Below are 19,402 nucleotides of genomic sequence, written 5' to 3' on the forward strand. Positions count from 1 at the left end.
ACTATCCAAACAGTTGGCTTAAAAGTCCTCTCTTTTTACAAATGGCCGAGGCAGTTGGCCAAAAAAAAAAAATCCACACAAATCGCAGACATCATGCGGGTGCAGCAATCACGCGTCCGCACATCCAACATGTTCCGGAACAACTATTGAAAAAGTTTCCACCTTCCGTTTGACAAACGTTGTGGGTGGCTGATGATGATAAGGCTGAGTGGGAGTGGCATTGGGAGTTGGGGTGTTAGTGGGGGTGGCTGGAGACGCTGCGGCAAACCATAATCGATAACGACCAAGCCAAAAGCCATCCCCGACTATGCGTCTAATGCAGTCGAAGCGTGAGCCAAAGTCACGATGTGCCAGTGCTCAAGACAAAGAAAAAAACAGCCATTCCATCCCGCCAGGATGCCCAAGACCGCCACCCGCCATCCACCAGGTTGGGACTTCTCCTCCGGGCTCCACTACGGGACACCAAGTACCGACTGCGACTCCGGCCTCAACTTCAGCTGCAACTCGCTACGGCAAAGGCAATTGTGCCTGGCCCGTGGCTAGCAAACAAAAGCGCAGCATGGAGCATGCAGAGTGCACTTGCGAAAATACTTCAACCAAGGATATTTTTTTCGGTCAAGATTGACAGAATTCATACATATATTTTTGGATTTTTTGTTGTTGTTTTGTCTTTTTTCAAAGATCTAAACTTATTCTGAGCCTTTAAAAAATAGTATTTCTGCTTACTATAATATTATTAAGACATTCTTATAACAAGTCATACGCAACTTCATTTTTGAACTACTGTGCTTTAAATATTGTATTTAAAGTACTGAGTATGTAACCTGATTTTGAAACACTAAAAAATTTTTGAAAAACTCACCGACATAAAATGATTGAACTGAGAGTTTGCGGTTTTCACCAAAAAATACGGTCAATAAAAACCAAGGCCAAAATAAACCGCAATTCGCGGTTTTGTTCAATTTATTTCTGAAAATTGACTATTTATGAAGAATAACTATAACTTGACGTAGCTGTGGTTAAGAATGGTATAAATTTAAAGTTAAAATTTAAGAAAAATGCTATTATTGCTAATTTAAAATTTAAATGCTATTGGTCAAGAAGCTTTAACCATTAAGCCGAACAAATTGTGTCAAAATCATATAGTTACTTTGGCCGTAATGGACAAAAGGCTATAAATGTATTTGTGACGTATAGCTCAGTAAGGTATTTACTATATCCAAAATCTCAGAATTTTCCAGAATATTTTATCTGGGAATTGAAAATGCATTTGATCCTGATACTAATTTCGGTTTGCAGAACAGGACTCTTCTATCAAAGATTTTTAGCCTTAAAGATTCCCAATGAAGTAAGGAAAGTCCCCATTTTTTCTCTATGTATAGGGCTTCGCTCCATTCGCTGCACCGCCTGAAATCAAAACTTATGATGAGCCAGCGGCGCTCTCTTCGGCAACCAAAGGGGATCCGTTGTGTGGGGTCGTGGGCTCCAGCTCCACGCCGTGGCACAAAAGGCCACAAAGAACAATGGAGCAGCGGGCACATATATACTCATCAGATGGGAAAATGCATAGAAAATCAGCCGGCACTTCGGGCGCTCTCACGCGAAAAAGGCCAATTTGAAAACTTGTGGCGTTTCACTTAGGGAAATTAAAAATGTATGCAAAGTACTACTCCGAACGGGAGGGGCCAAGAAATCGGGCCAGAACCAGGCGCAAAGTGCAGTTTGGCCTGGCTAATAATATAAATTCATTTTGCGGCCGAGCCGAGCGGACGAAAACTGTTTACAAAATCATTTATGATAAATTATTCAACCGGGCATGCGTGACGACACTCACGCCGACCCGCGAAATTTGAATGATTTTGGGTGCAGCAAATTGCATTAACCTTGTCAAAAGCTTGCCCCGCCAAATAATTGCTGCGTTGTGCGCCAAAAACGCGGAGTGGGTGGCTTGTGCACACAGTTAGTAATCAAAATTTAAATTTCTAACCATCCAGCGAAGGTCGAAGGCCCAACAGTGGGTTGAGACAGAGGAATTTTCAGACAATGAAAAGGAAACGTCGCTTTTGGTTGTTCCGAGGAGCCGAGCGAAAATAATGGGGAAGGGATTAACGAGCATTAATGGAATTTGTTAGCTTTCTCTGAAAGGAATTCAAGTTGCTGTCGCCTTAACAATTTTTCATTTCCATATTCTTCTTAATTTGTTTATGGTATTCATCTTCTTCGTAAAGCGGATGGAAAATAATCTCAAAGTAAATTTAATAAAACCAAAGGAATGTAAAACACAAAACAGAACCCTTTTGTAATCTATATTTTGACCGTTATTTTAGCCTTGGGCGACATAAGCATATTTCATTTAAAGCTAAAGCTCTCAATCATTTAATGTATAGATCCATAAATGCTAAACACACACTAAAAATTGTTATATATTACCCTTTAACACATGAGAAAAATAGCATCAGTTTTGACTACCATAAAAAATTCCATTTAAAAGCTGATCGGTAGAAGTAAAAATGTGTCGTGCTATAAATATAAAAATATTACAAAAAGTTTGGTTTCAAGAAAATGAAGAAATGATTTAATACCGCCCTGCATTTTGTATTTTATTTAATTTATTTTGTTCTTCTGCCACCACACCTTTGAATGCAGTTGCAATGTCATTTACAAGCCTTTCTCTTTTCTTGACCGCAATATGAAATTCCATTTGAATTCTCCTTGCTGGCCAATTTAGCGCTGAAATTAGATATATATCGTGCAATTTAGCAACCAACCCAGTGCCCAGAATTCTGCTGACCGATAATGCCACTGTGCCATAAATACGCCTTAAAGGTGCAGCACGCCAATTATGAATGATGGCCAGGACTTTCCTTTGCTTTGCTTTTCCTGCTGCACCCCAAAACCCGGTTGGCCAAGAAAAATGGACACGCAGAGCCGCAAAGAAATTAAGATTTTTGGCACAAACGTGAGCGGCATGCCAAGAGAACAAAAGCCAAAATGCGGGGCATGCAGCACGCAAGGTCAGCGCCATTGTAATTAACTGCATATAAAGTGGGCAGTGGGTGGTAATCGGCGGTGGCAGTGGGCAAAAGGCGAATGGAGAGCGACCAGATTTCACGTCAATTATTTTTTTTTTTTGCCTGCCAAGACGGCCAACTTATGACCAAACAAGCTGCAGTGACATGTGAACAAGATTAAACCCCACAAACCACCGTCTCGTCTGCGTTATTTCCCAGGTTTTCCGCCCTCATCGCTTTTCCACACCGCAGAAAGCCAAAAACTTCGGAACTTGCCTTTGGGCTATAAAGCGTTTGATAAATTTCGCTGCCATTTACGTGTTGCACGCGCCAGGGATGTGAAATGTGGATGAACCAGCTGGCGAGCGATGGCGATGGCGATGGCGATGGTGTGGGCTCAGATAGTTGACTATGGCTAACAGGTGGGGTAAGGACTGTGGTGGTAAAGACGAGGTGAAAGGGGGTTAAATGGCGATGAGGGGCCGGGACAACTGTGTCCGTTGACTGCACCTGACGACATAAATTGCGCATTTGCGTGGTCGTGATCCTTTTCACTTACAGCGCCACGACAAAATCTCAGTTGCCTCCAGAGCTGCCTTTTGCCCCTCCCAACCCTTTAGCCCTGCACCCCACCTCTCCATTCACTTCGCAAATTTAACAAAAGGTGCAAGCCAACCGGGCGTATGAGTAATGCGCGTTTGTGTGTGTACAACGCGTCTGCCTCACAATTACAAGAGGATTTTATACTCAATACCCACTGAACGAGTGGTGAGCAGGGGAATATAAATTTGGAAAATAATGTACTTATAATTATTTTGATCTGACGGATATTCATACTCTAAGAAAGGCAACAAGCCAGATTTTTTGATAAATTTATAGAGCAGTATATAGCTCAAATGTTTGAAGCGCGGCTATTTATTTTAATTATACAATAATATAAAAATATATATATTTCATAAATTCATTGCTTAAAATATATTGAAAACTGTACAAAACTTCATAGAATATTTACGAGTATATTAATTAATATATATATATATTGAAATTATTCCTGATCACTCCACAGTTCGAAACTCCTTAACTTTTTCAGCTTGCTTGCTGCTGCTGCAATGATTTTTTAATTGCTCGACACAAATATAAACACAGACTGGCCATTTTTTGTTGTTTTCTGCTTTCCTGGCATTGTTGACCGCTGCTGACTCTTCTCGGCAGGATCTACTGGTGCCATTGTGGGCTCATTTTAATGATTTTCTGACTACGTCATCAGAGCCATGCTTGATTTACATTTTTGAGTTGTCCGCCGGTGCAGCATTACGGCTACTGATTGCATTGACAGTTGGCACACGTAACTGCTGCAGCATCAGGATATTCAGGGGATTCACATCGAGAATCTGGAGTGGCAGAAGGATGGTGGGGAGTTTCCGAGCGAAATGCCATGCCAGCCACCGGATTTTTACCGTTTAATTGCCGCCTTTCATCGCATTCTTAATTTGTTGTTCGCTGCCATTTTTTTCTGTCCTTTTGCACTTTTTCATTTAAATTTGTTTGCCAATCAGGTCGTATGAAAAGGCCCGAAATAATTGCTCCGTTCTGCGGATAGACTCGATTATTGAAAAATTACATTACTACTTGTATAATTAAATGGCTTTCAGGCCGGGAACAATAACAAACAATTTGTGTCACGCCTTCGAATCTAATTGGAGTCAAGTTCGAATTGAGTCGCCAAATTGTTGAACAATATGCGTGCTCGATTGAGAACATGTATTACGTATATGTGTTTAATTTGGTCGCACATAATGAAGATGCAGCAGGCGGAAATGTTGTCTACACGGCAGAGGGAAGTTTTTGCAGTTTGTTACAGAAACCAACAAAAACCTCTCACTTTTTTTTAAAGATGTATATAATATTAATAAAACGAAATATCGTGTAAACTATTAAGCTTGTAAAGATATAACGTATATATTTATTGTGCACTATTAGCTTTGTGATAATAAATTTCCCTTATTATTTTATACAATATTTTGATCTTTGATACAAATTTCCATATCACTGACTTATTGCAAACGATAATCAGCATCAATCCGTATTATTCGACAACATTTATTCCTTAAGAGTCCTTGGTTAACCCTCTGTAGTCATAATTATGTGTTTACATATGTATGGACATATGTACGGGCTCGAACGCGTCTATAGCCTTAAGGCGTTTTGCAATTAATGCAAAAGCTACAGAAACAGCAGTAGCAACAACCATGGAAACTTGGGCGGGGAGCCAAGAGAATTTTGCTTACGAAGACGCCTATTAATATTACGCATTCGCCGTGTTGCAGGCGCATTGGCTTGGAAAATGTGACCCAGACCGCCATTGTTGTTGGCCTGCTATAGTTTTCCTTCGGGCAGGACTAACAATTAGGAGCATCCAGATGCCTCGACGCAATTGGGGCTGGGATTTCGTAAGGGCATTAATAAAGCACTTTAATAAATTAGTCCAACCGAAGCACATAAGCGTCTTATCAAATCAGAGCAGTTGCATGCCGTGGCTTAACGCACACATTTTCACGAGTGCGGTGCATAAATATGTGAATATTCATATATATGTTTACCCGATCCTCATTGTGGTTGACATTTAAATGGCTCATTGTTGTAGTTTGCGGCCATTGAATTGCACTAGCAATAAGGGAGGCGGGTTGCGGGTGTCGGGACGGCAGCGACCGCATGTGCAAGTTCCTATGAAAATATGTAGGTGTTGAAACCGAAAAACAGCTCCGGACAATAATAACAATTATTGAAAACAATGAAACACAAATGAAAAACAATATTACCAGCCAGCCATCCTACTGCCCGCAAACATTCATGCCCATAAATGGCCTACCATGGGTTAATTTCGGCATTGAGTTATTAAATGTGCCTGTCATGTGCTATTAAAAAAACGGAGCTTCTAAAATAAAATAAAATTAAATAGTCGTAGGGTATTCCTCCCAATTTGTTTGGGTTAAATAATATGTTTGATTTCATGTGGAGCACTTCAACTTTTTCGTGCAATTTTATTTAGCACCCAAATAATATCAGATGAATATATGTTTTTAGGAGCTTATTTTGAATAACAGATTTAAATTAATACATACACACAGATAGTTTCTACACACATTGAAAATATAATGCCATAGCTTTATTACTGGCAATTTCCCTCATTGTCCCACAATCAGGCATTAAGCCACCCACACACTCGCAATGAAAGGACATGCCGTGAGCTCTTGTTCTGCCACTCGCCCACAAGCAGAAAGGACGTGCTGGACCAATACAGAGGCCATCGCTGGATTTTTCTGTATAAACATGACAATTTAAAACGCATTACAGTGCGGCAATTAATTAAACTGTCATTGGTTTGCAAGATTCTGAATCGTTTCGCCGCGCCACAGAGTCAAAATAAATTGTATACAAAAAGCGCGCACAGTCGAACACAAATATTGCATTAAAAGCCAGGGGAATGGAGAAGGTTCGCCGGGTTGACTGGCAACAGTGAAGCATTGCGTAAATTTATTGAATTGTAAAAAGAACATATATCAGCGTTTTTAATTGCAACGCCAGCAACAACAAGGAGCCGGCGTGTTGAATAAATAGCCGAGGACAGTTTAAACTGTTGAAACTGCAAGGTTTCCGAGTGCCAGTAACGTTGGAGAAACTATAAAAGTTTATCGAGTGAGCTACATAAAAAGGGTTGAACTTATTTGCTTACCCCTTTTACAAGAGGGAAATTAGAATTGGCCATTTAAATCATCGAAAATACTCGCTCTCTTACTCATTTGCCCCCTTTATTGAAACGGCCGCAGAAGTAATCCACTTTAACGGGTCCATAAATGGTAAACGACTGTTGTTTTGTTTTCAATGAGCTGTAATAATTTCACTCGTTTTTACTACTTCCCGTGACCATAAAACAAAATTAAAATATATTAACTTAATCAAAAGAAGAGCGAAGCGCCGAACTTTTTGGCTGCTCGGAAGCCAATTTATGCTGCTCCAGAGCACAAGTTGCCAAGAACCAAGCCGCAAACTCCGAGAAAAACTTAGACCAGAGCCAAATGACAGTAATTAGAATTTGTTGAGATTTTTTTCGGTTATTTTGCTATTTGTTTATTCGCTCTACGTTTGGCAACACGGACTCGGCTGTTGCCAAAAAAGCAAGTGGCCAACTGGCAGCAACTGTAATAAATGACAACAAATTCCTCGCAGCCAGGGAAGTCGTCTAAACGGTTTTTCCCCAAAAGGCATAAAGGAATAAATAAATTATTTATACTCGTACACCCCCACATCTTTTTGAATTTGCTGGAGTTACGAATGCAGTCCACTGGATATAATATTTTCATAATTTTGTGACTGACGTCACTCGACTTTAAACTATGCAAAACAACTCAATCCATCGGACCGTGGTGCTGTAAAGCACTCGGCAAACATTCCTGTCGCCCTCAAAGCGCACAGAGCAATAAAACACAGGCCTCCAGAAAGGGGGTCTTATGGGTGGGGGCTGGAAAAGCTGGAAAAGCGGCTGGGGAATGTCTTCAGCTCGAATTGATGGCGCTGACTACGAAATCGACTTGTGTGTGCCATATTGTGAGTGAGTGTGCTGGTGTTGTCTGTCCGTTGTTCCGCTAATGGTGAAAGTTGTCAAGCGGCTCAAGTGGTAAAGTGGAAGTACCAGGATAGTGGTTACGGTGGGCTGCGGGGTTATGGGCTCCGGGTTGAGGGGCAAACTTCCGTTGTTTTTCCCTCAGACAACAACTTTCACTTGAGAGAGCTGGCCCGCTGCACAAGGGAACTAAATGGTAGTAGGTCCGATAAAAAACACACCAAATCGGTATTACTCGACCACCTTTTATACCATACTTTTTGGGGTAGTCAAACATTGGCTAAAAACGTTGCTTCTTTATAATGAAAAATATATGTTTAATAAGAAGAAACTTTAAGCTCAGATTTAATAATAACTAAATGTGGATGATTTAATTACATTAAAGGTTATCGAGATTGCTTTTAAGCGAGGGCAATAATTTATTTTTTCGTGTCATAATTATGCTCTTTTCCGTTAGCTTTTTATTCGTAATAAATCAAAATTTAATGTTGCTTAAAATCTTAATTTAGAGCATGTAATTTATGAAAATTACAAACATTAAATTATCTGTTAGTTTTTGCAGTGCTATCAAATAAGTATAGAAAAATGTAATATGTTTAAAAAACCTCCTGCATTTTTACACCTTTTTTTAACTTTTTGATTTATCTCATTGGTGATTAAACAAAATAACAGTTAGATAAAAAAAATTAAAATGTTATATTCCAAGTTTTTAATGAAATAACTTTTCAAAATATTATGCTGATATTTAAATACAAGCATAGTGCGTGGTTTTGGATAATCGTTGTTCTTATCCATCCATTATTTCCGAATGAAAACTTTCTAGTTTACCTGCGAGTTAACTGCGCTATTTTCCACCTTCGCTTAAATAAGCAAAAAGTGTTTTCCACCCATTGTGTGTGGCACACGTCGTCAAACATATTGAAAACTTTTTAGAATTTGCAAACAGTTGTCCCGCGCTCCCAACCGCAGTGTGTTCCCTTCGATGCAGTGAAATCAATTTACAGGAACTAAATAATTGTACTATATAATTTAATTTACCCGAAATATAAAATTAAAATGAAAAATCAGTTATCAAATCAATCACATTTTTGTGATTTGAGTTATGAATTTTGAAGATTTTACTTTAGGTGTTATATTGGAATATATAGCTTGGAAAACTCATTGACAAAAATAATGAATTCCTTAAATATTCGTAGGATATTTTTTCAAGTGTAAGAAGAAGAAGTGGCTAGGCGAAGAGGACGAGCCCGCTGGTCACGTCCTCGTCGTTGATGTCGTCTGAAACTTATGAGTTTTGAAATGAAAACTGGTACAAACGGAAATGCAATTGAAACGTCGCCATTGTTGTTGCCCTGTTGTTGTTGCAACTGTTCGTTGGGGTTCCTGTCGTTGGTGTTATTCTGGTTGTTGTTGCTGTTGTCGTTGTTGATGGCCTGACAAGTTGAGAGAGTGTAAGTGAGTCTTTGTGAAAAGCGCCTGTGTGAGTGAGTGACGGTCGTATGAAGTTTTTGCGCTAAGCTATTTGGAAATGCCATTAGACCATGTCACACATACAGGCGCAATGTGACAAGACGCTGCTGGTTCTTCTTCTACGTCAGCCATCTCCTTGCCCCTCCACCCAGCGATTTTCCGTCCCTGTCCCCTGGATTTTCCGACCCCCTTGGCTTATGTTTATGTATGCGGTGCAATATTTTGCGTCATATTGTTTGCTGTGGCCTGCGGTTTGGAAAACGCGCCTGACCAAACTTTTCAGCACGACTGTAGGCACAGTTTGGTGTCTAGCAGCGACTAATGCGGTTACATGGAAAACTCTCCGGCCAAAGGACCTCTTTTGAAAGGACTCTGCCCACGCGCCCGAAATCGTTCAGCCAGCGATTTAATTTCCGAAAATATTTCCTTGAGTCGGCGGCTGACGCAGTTGTGCACATTCATATTTAACATTTGTTGTGCAAGTGACATTAATTATATCAACTGTGATAAATGCTTTTTTATACGGACGTATTATTCAAATTACGCCCGAAAATAAATATAGCATAAATAAGCGTCGAGAAAACCTTGGCGCATAAATCAAGGCGCAAATTGTCACGTGCTCTAAATTCATTTGTTTCCAAATCCGAGTCAAGGCGTGTGGTGGTATAGCCAAAAAAATATATATATTGTCCAAAACTAGGCTAAGTAGTCCGAGTGCGCCCGCCTTTGTATGCGTGTGCGTGTCGGTGTAATTGGCATTGTAAGTGTAATCGCAATCAACATCGATGTACGCCGAATCGACCACAACGGAGATGACCGCTTATCCGCAGAGGGAGTCGCCGGAGAAGGCGACCCTACGTGATTTCTGGGCCAAGGAGTCGGCTGTGAATGCATTCCTGCAGACCTCACATGTAAATATACACTTCGAATCACTTCCCTCGCATATCGATTGTTGATCGAGGCGAAACTTATGGGAGTGGCAGTGGGAATTTCGGGGTGGGGACACTATTATACTGCGTAATCAAAAGTGTCAACATTTTCTCTTGGCTACCCCAAAAGCAATCTAAAACCAAATGGCGTACACGCACTCCGACCAATACACCGATCAGCAAAGAAGAGAAAGAATGAAGACAATGAAAGTATTTTGCGGCACTTTTTATAAAATTTTTTGATCATTTTGGATATTAAAAAAAAATTGCGGTACTTGTTATCATACCCAAACGAAATTTCTTAATATATATATTTTTTTTTGTATAGTGCTTAATTTTGTCAACCATTTTATATATTATAATGCAATTTGTTTCTAAATATTCATTCTTATGTCGAATTTCTCCTTCACCGCATCCAGTTACTTAGCTATTGAATTTAATATAATTTAAATGTGTCAATGGTAGAAAAATATATTATATTATAATTATAATATATTATAAGTATATTCCAGTTTGTAACGCTGTCGTTTTTTGAATTTTAAGGGCTGGCCAAAAAACGTTGTTAACAAGTGCCTGCGCAACGATTGCAAATTTCTTGCCATAGCTTCTGTCAGAGTGTCTCTGCTGTGGCACTTCTCTTGCATTTTAAGTGCACTGATTAAGTGCATAAGTGATTTAAATGCTGGGGGAATTTTCATCTAAAGTCATAAATTGAATATGTTTCAACTTTCGGCTTTTGCATGGGATTCAGTTACACTTTCAAATGGAACGGGGGACATTTGCCTTTGTTGCCCAGCTGGGCGTGGCTGGAATTGCTTAAAATTCTGCTGGCGCACTCAAAAACTTTTTAGTTATAATTTATCAGATTTTCGAGCTCCGACATTTTACAACAATTATGCATAGTTATGCGCATTGCCACAGATAGTTTCCTTTTCCCATTTCGATTGCACGTGTGTGAGTGTATTTGAGTGCGTATACGTAATAAATGAAGAGAAGGCCATCACAGTTCACAGTTTCACAGATTCTGTGTGCATTTGCCATCGACTGACAGCATTTTAGTTTCAAGATTGCGCAAATGATTCTGTGGCATATGAATGAATTCAAGAAATCCGCATTTTTATGCTCTGTGAATTGACAAGTTCCGCTTACATCATGCGCCAGGTGATCCGATCCTGTGAGCAACAGGAGACCTCTGTACGGTTCGGTTAACAAATTTGCATTTACAACTTTTGCCAGCTAATAAAAATTTCATATTCATCTTATGCCCAAGCCGAAAGCTGACAATGAAACTGAAGCCGAAAAGAGGCGAAACGGAAACGGAACGGGGAAAACGGAAGTCAAATAATTCCGACACGTATGTCCACGCCACTTTGAAGGAGTGGAGCGCATACAAAACGAAAGAAAGAAATATGACTCCGTACGGAATATTTATGCGAGAACTCCTCCACACACACTCATACGGATATACACACCCCCTTATATGCCACACAGATACACACGCACACTGTGACACATTTCCAAGGCAAAATATTCGAAACTTTGCATATGCATGATGGCGGCGGGGGTGGAGTGGGATGGCAAGGGATCGGTGCCATAGTGTGGCGCATTACATTTGTAAAATCTGGCACACGAATGCAATAAATCACAACACAGCACAAAATACCCCACCAATACCACCGCATCATCACACAGACACACACACACAGATACGCATGCATACAATGGCATTATTATTAGTAATGCAGCCTGCTCTCAGAACCTAAGAACTCGGGGAAATTATTAGGGTCACATGTGTAAAAGGATATTTCCTTATTAACTCACACACACGCTGGCATTAAATGAAATATGCTGCTGGCATTCTGCCCGGCACAAAATTATTATTATGGCGTCAAATAATGAGGCAAAAAGTGTCAAATTTGCATGCAAAATATGTCTAGATGGCATTTACAATATTCCATCTCTGTATATTATTTTCGATGCCGTGCAATTGCTCCAAATTAATTGCATGGCATGTGGTGCTGCAAAAATGGCACGTCAAACCAAACGAAGCTCCTAAAATGTACAAGGACAAACGGTCCTCGAACAGTAAAGATTGCTGTTTAGCGAAAGTGCTTAAAATTTAATTTTAAGAGATCTTATAAGTAATTTAAAATTGCATTAAGATTAATATTTATTTGATAGGTATTTTTTTAGACATTTTAGATAAACTAAACGAATTGCAATAACTCTAGTCTGTATTAAGGTTATAACGAGCCGTCGAGTAAAATTTTATTATTTAATTATTCATACCATAATTTTCCATAATTTATTTATTAATTATTTATTTATAATTATTTATTATCATTATTCACTTATTAATAAAGAATAAAAGAATTTTTGCAGAAATCAATAAGTAAGCCCCACCTTTTTAATTAGAAAGCTTGTTCTGTAAGGAAATTCCGATTACACACAGCTCTAATTTGTAAATGCGGCTGTATCCGTTCATGCTAATCTAACTTGACTGTCTGCATTTCACACTCAGTCCAATTCCCGATTCCAAACCGTTGCAGTCAGGACAAACTCTATGGGCTCGCACATAAAACTCAAACTAAGTAGGGTATAAATATTTGCAATGCAAAATGCTGACTCGACCTAAACGAATGAGATGGGCTGAATGCGTAAGAAGGAGTCGGAAGGACGAAGGACCCCTGAGAGTTGTGAAATCTAGTGGGTGGATGGATGGATGAGAGGGTACCAATAGGCACTAGTGAGGGTTTCTGGCACTGCACACTCGTGCAGGGCACATGCAACAGGGAACTGCCACTCACACATACACACCGCAGACAGATACACGCGCACGCACACCATGACAATGGCATAATATATTGGTGTCTAAAGCAGACAGGACGAAATGGCCGACTTGAGCAGAAGTGGGAGTGGTGTGGCAAGCCAGCTTGGCAGCACTTTCCAGATGCACTGCACTGGGAAAAATTATACGGTTAAATGTGCTTTAATTAAAAATATAAATCAAGAGAAAAGTCTGTCAGATAGCTGTTACTCAGCAAGTAGGAGTGTGAGGATAAAGTCTGAAAAATATTTTTAATTCTTAATCATAACCTTTTAAGATTTACAGTTCATAAATTCTCACCATTGATAAGAACATACTTAAAGTGTCGCACCAATTCTCGCTGTGTACACTTCGCAGTTCGAGTTACACTTACCATACGTGTTACTGTAGGGGTGAGCCGTGTAAAATGGGAAATGCGAGATGGAAAGGCGGTATGTGTTAGCTGCCCCCGTTAGTTGCTAGTTGCATGTTGAAATGTCGTCTGTCAGACATGATGAAAATAATGGAGCAGAAAATGTCACTGGCTATGCTAAGGACACATGTGATATGCATGTGAGTGTGAGAGGACCACACCCTGCATTGAAAACCCGCCCACCCACACAGCCTCACCATATCTGTGACCATGTCCAATCCACCCACTTATCCACCCATCAAACACCCACTAGCCCACCCATCACCTTCCTTTGGCAAAACGTCAAGGCTGGCCGTTGCTTTTGGCATGATGATTTACTAAGGCTGACATTCCAGCGCGTTTCGGTAGCGCTCATTAACGTCTCCCGCTCTCCGGCACGCAAATGCAATTACGGATACCATACACCTCCTCAGCCCACCCCCAACCCACCACGCCCACTCATTCCCTCCCACTTGGCACCACCACAAAAGAAAATATATATTCAACGTTCATCAACAATTTGTCAGCGAGTGGCAACAGAAAAGAAACATTTTCTTGTATTGTAAGTCGAAGCAATTTGCATAACGTTTAACGGTCTACGGAAAAATAACAAAATATGCCAAGCAAGTAATTAAATTCAAATCAGTTTTGTGCTCCCGTGTAATGGTATTTCCACCAGGATACACCTCCTTCGCATCCGCAGGCACATAAAGTGGGCGTGGTCCAGGGTGGAAAAACTGCTGCGTTGTCGAAATGATTGAAAAATTTATGGGATGCAGTCTGGCAAGTGACATTTATATTAATTTATTGACAGTGCGTGACTTCGGTGGCAAAGGACACACATGTCTCAGGATATTGAATATTTATCTGATAAAGTAAGAACTGCCTTATACTTGTACTTCCAGAAAAGTAATAGTGGAATCAATTATGCATGCATGTCCTCGAAAGCTTCTAAAAACATAGAATTTTAAATTGATACCAAATCATTCAACTATTTTTCAGATGTCGGTAAAAATTAGTTTTATATATTTTTTACGACTATATTGACTACAGTAATTGTTGAATATCCAGACCTAATTATTTGTTAATATATAACAAATTTCTTTAGATATTGTAACTAACAATTTTTAATTTTTGAACAAATGGCACACTTGTAGTATTGAAATTAACTGTAATTCATATATTTTGTTCTGTGTAAGCACACAAACTACATCCTTGAAAGGTTATTGCTTTCCTCCAAGGGGATTGTAAATTAAAGTAGAAAAAGGGGTCGCCAAACCTTGGCAAAAACGGCTACCAAAGCACGTGCCATAATCATTAACAAAAACTTGTCAAATGCAATAAATCTTTATGCATTTTTTTTGTCCAACTAAAGTTGACCTCCATTAAAAAGCGAGAGGTTAGGGACAAGCCAAGCCAAACCAAAAAGAAGTATAAGCCGAGCTGAGCTGACGTGGCCATTAATAAACCGCGCACATGTAGGAAATAATTAAAATTATACCACTTCTCTTCCCGTGCAGACGCACAAGCAAACATTTTATAAATCATAAAAAATTATGTATAATATGCGTGTGTGCTGGGAGGAAATAAAAAAAGCCCGGGACCGTACAAAAGGGGTTACCGAACAATAGCGGGAAGAAATTTCTTCCTTCTTGGAAACGGAGGAGGCTTAAAGCAGGCTCGTTTCATGCATGGGAATAATTAAGCTATAAACCTCGACCTCTTTTCTGCAGGCCGCTTCACTTGTGAGCTTGAAATATTTACACCTAAAACAAATAATAAATGCCTAACAAATTATTTATGCACGAATACTCGTCGCTGAAAATGGCGACGATAAGTCAGCCCCGGCTGGCCAACTTCCGCTTGAGAAGCGGGAATGGGGCGGGAAAACCTATATACATCATGACCTAACCTTGTCCATAATGTTTACTAATAATAATCCGCCCGTGGCAGACGAGGAATCCGAACGAGAAAACACAATAAAAATAATAGGGACTTGTAGGAGTCGATGGCAGCTAAAAAATTCCAGCCAAGCAAGCAGTAAAATGCCAGGCCAAACTATTTAAATCAAAAACTTCTCAACGTCCAGCATCGGAAAAAGAGCTGTGGAATTTCCACACAGCGAGGGAAAAGCCAAGGAAAATATATCTATGTATGTATGTCGGCATGTACATATATATTTTACTGAAAAAATTATGCAAAAGCCAAAGGAAACAAAGCCAAAGGAAAATGCGCGATGGCAGGGCGGCGCTAAAAGGAAATTGCGAGTATTATTACGACTTTTATTAATTTTACCGTTGACCAACCCGAAACCACCGCCATGGCACACTTTGTACCATTTTGCGTTTAGCGTTTTTGGCCAAGTTCAGTTTTGGCCAACTTTAGTTTCGGCCGCGTCCAGTTCAAGTTCCTCACTAAACAACTTTGCACGCATCGCATCGAATCGGCCAACTTTCGCGGACAATATTTTTTGTCGTGCGCGTTTCCTCGGAGCCCTCGAGAAGGATTTTCCTTTCGCTGATTTATGTATGAGCGGGGAAAACTTTAAATTGTGTGCAGTGTGGCAGTAATCATTCTTGCGACGTCCAAAAATCGGTAAACTTTTATTAACAACTTGAGCCTCGAAATGGTGGCGGATGTGGAGGTGGTGATAGTGGTGGATCCTAGTGCAGTGCAGACATGACAGCAACAATGGAAATTGAAAACATGGTCCCCAGTGGTGTGGACCCACTAGCAATTCCCAGCAAACACAGAAAAACGTACTTACGGGAAAATTCGGGCTGGGAAAAAATGCATGCGATGTCATCGCATGGCCAAAATGTGAATTATTCTGGCCGTTCTTGTGGCTTTTATGAAAATATTTCGAATTTCCATAAACTGAACAGAACGGCAATGAAAATGGCAGCTACGCATTTGCGTGGCATTACCATCACTTTCAGAGTACAGTGAAGCCAAAAGGAAATAAATAATTAAGTTCAAAAAACGACAACATTTTAGAGAAATTTTAGTTGTATTTTGTTAATTATATTTCTTAAAAAATACATGATTAATTTTCCTAAGATTGTAATTAATTACAGAAATTAATGCCTTAAAAATAAATATTTTATGCATTGCTTGAATTAATTATAAACATTGGATTATAAATGTTATATAGAGGAATAGTTAGGCAATCTTTAAAATAGTCTGCATGCAATAATGTCTATTTTGCCGATTCAAAATGTTTTCCTGACATTGCACCACTGTTCACAGGAATCAAACTTCACCGCAAATGTTCACCGCTATAGCACCGTCAGCAAATATGGCAGTCGTTAAACTTGAACAAACTTTTCCCACTGTGGCCACAAGTCAAATAGAGTGAGCAATCGAGTTTCCACTTAAAAGTTGTGTGCGCAGTCAATCACTTTTGTGCCACTGTCCAAACAATCACTGAATGACCGTCACACAATGGCTGTAAATTGCAGTTTTATATGCCACGGATCCCACTATCCCGCTATCCCATCAACCGAACTTGTATCTATGTATCTATCAATTTCGGCGAGTTTTCATTTTCATTTTCGGTTCATTGTCCACGTTGAACACGCTTTTGTTATTGTTTTATGCCAGAGAATGGCCATCAAATGTATCTGTATCTAAGTCCCTGTGTGCGTGTCTATGTTTATCCGTTCGGAGCACAACAGTAACAGAATGTCCTGTGGGTGGTTTGGGTCGTATTTATTTTCATAGCCATGTTTGTGACACAATTGATTGGAAAAACATAAACATTGGATCGCAGTGAGTGTGTGCCTGTGTGTGTGTTTAAGTAAGTGTGTGCGTCTCTAATACGTGTCCAAGTTGAGTTGATTGTCATGTCAAATTTGCGGTGCGAGGGGGCTAGATTAGAAAATTCTATTTATATCAAGTGCGTTGGCAACAGGAGCAGCTCATTCTCACCTGGCGTCTGGCAATTGATGACTGCCGGCTGGCAAGTGGAGCAAAATCAATTTAATTCAATTAAAGTCAAAGCAAGCCAACAGAACTAAGACGATTTATTTCGACACGCTCCGAGAAACGAAAGGCAACAAGCACAAATGGCCAAAAAGGTCGAGCTAACAAAATTAATCTTGACGCTAACCTTCAAGATAAATGTGAGGTAAGCTGAGCTGGCATTAAAGGCTGAGTTTATGCTATGAATTTTGGAATATAAATTGCAAATGAAGAACAAATGTGCTCTACTTATGCATCTGCTTATGCGCGATTTTTGGGTGGCTATAAATATGTGTGTAAAAACTAGCCATAAAAAAAGTTTTTTTGGATATCGTTGTATTTAAATTATTAGCTAATTATTAGCATTCCGTTTATTATTTCAGACTTCATTCTTTCTGTTATAATATGAATATATTACATATCTTAAACATGGTAAAATATAAAGTTGGTGATTGCACACTATTCACGGCTTTCACGAACCTATATGATTTCACGAATTTGGATTCGCATACACACTTTGTGGCAAGCAACAGCGTGGCAACTCTCATACGCCCTGTGGGCCATCCCCATAAGTAGGCAACACATAATTGCGGTGTCGCATATTCAGCATTTTCCGAGCCGAGCTTCCGAGCTTTTCGCCAAAACTTGTTTGGACAACCGCATTAAATGCCGGGCCAAGTGACAATGCCAGACAAACACCCACAAAGCAAACAAAAGAGCATAAAATTATTAATGAGCAGCCCGAAATCAGAATCCCCAAACCCATTTCTGCCCGACTCATTTGTGCAGCTGTCGTGGCCACAAACAAATATGGCAACGAAACTGACCGCAGGCAGAAATCGCAATCGCAATATGCAAGCTAATAACCAGTATTTTTTCTCCTGGTGTATGCTAATTATTTTCATAATTTCCCAACTGAAAACCGAGCAAGTGAGCCTAGCAATGGGCAATAACCGGCCTGAAAGAAAGCCACGTATTTCATGCATTTTCATTCACAAAGCAATGGGAGAGGAACAAGTTAGGCGAAATGGAAAAAGGCTGCGTAGACGTTGAAGTATTTGCCGTAGGCCACCATATCAAAGGCAAATACTGGTGCAATCGGAGCAGCATATAAGAAAAAGAGAGAGAAAAGTGTGAGCGTCAGAGAGCTGGCGCGTGCTTCTTGCTAGGGAAATTCAAATACAACCGACATGGTAATAAATATCCATATAAGCCACTTCAAAGTGAAAAGCAATAAGCTAAACTACCACATCAAGTTGCCCAAGAACGGACCTCAATTTACCCCCTGCTTTCCCGCCCCAATCCGCACCTGCCGCAAAACTATACATCAACATAAATCCAAAAGCAGGCCAACACCAATAGCACCACCAAGTCCAATACAAACAAAAATCCTAGCAAACACCAATGCGAATGCGAATGTGAGTGTGAATGTGAATGTGAGTGCCGAAGGCGGAGAGCGAAAGTGGCCGTCTCAGAGGGCAAAGGCAGAGGAAACACAACACAACACAGTGGAAAACAAAGCAGCGACAAAAGCAATACGAGGAAAAGCGGGGAAAACCCAAGCACGCTCCACTTCTTCCTCTTCTACCATAGCGCTTTCCTTTGAGACTCTTTCGCCAGTGAAAGTTATACGGCTCTTTTGGCACGCATACAAACACACCGCAAGGGATATTTTTGTAGATGTGGGCATGCATACTTCATTTCGTGATTTATCCATCAAAGTTGACCGATTTCCTGAACTATAACCAGATCGAATTGAAGAAGATTTGTTTATTCGGGGTTACTCATTATTAGTTTCTGCTTAAACGCCCATGAATATTATTCAATTTATTTTAGGGATACGGATTAAGACAACGACTTTTTTCTAAGCTAGCAACTGAAGTTTTATCAAAACAGGAGTAATTAATAAAAATTACTTTTTACCGTTGACTTCGATCAAAATAATTTCCCTTTCAAATATTTAACCGTATCTAAAATTATATTATTTTTAATATTTAAACTGTTGCAAGGATGACTCAACAAACGCTTTCAACAGCAGATGATAAATAGTCAATAAAATCCTACGAAATTGCAGAAGTCTGGATTATGATGCTATTATCCGTACATTATAATAAATCAAATTTTAAAACTAGTTTTTTACATTAAACAGAGAATTTCCACGAAAACGGTTAACTAATTGAATTAATTAGT

At 39.7% G+C, this 19,402-nt stretch overlaps 1 protein-coding gene across 1 annotated transcript in view; it reads left to right on the forward strand.

Moving 5' to 3' along the window:
* Positions 1-19,402, forward strand: part of LOC117140897 (echinoderm microtubule-associated protein-like CG42247) — a 52,343-nt gene that overhangs the window by 15,397 nt on the left and 17,544 nt on the right. The gene's annotated exons all lie outside the window — the stretch shown is intronic.

Source organism: Drosophila mauritiana, chromosome 3L (genome assembly GCF_004382145.1).
Source record: "Drosophila mauritiana strain mau12 chromosome 3L, ASM438214v1, whole genome shotgun sequence".
Lineage (NCBI taxonomy): Eukaryota > Metazoa > Arthropoda > Insecta > Diptera > Drosophilidae > Drosophila > Drosophila mauritiana.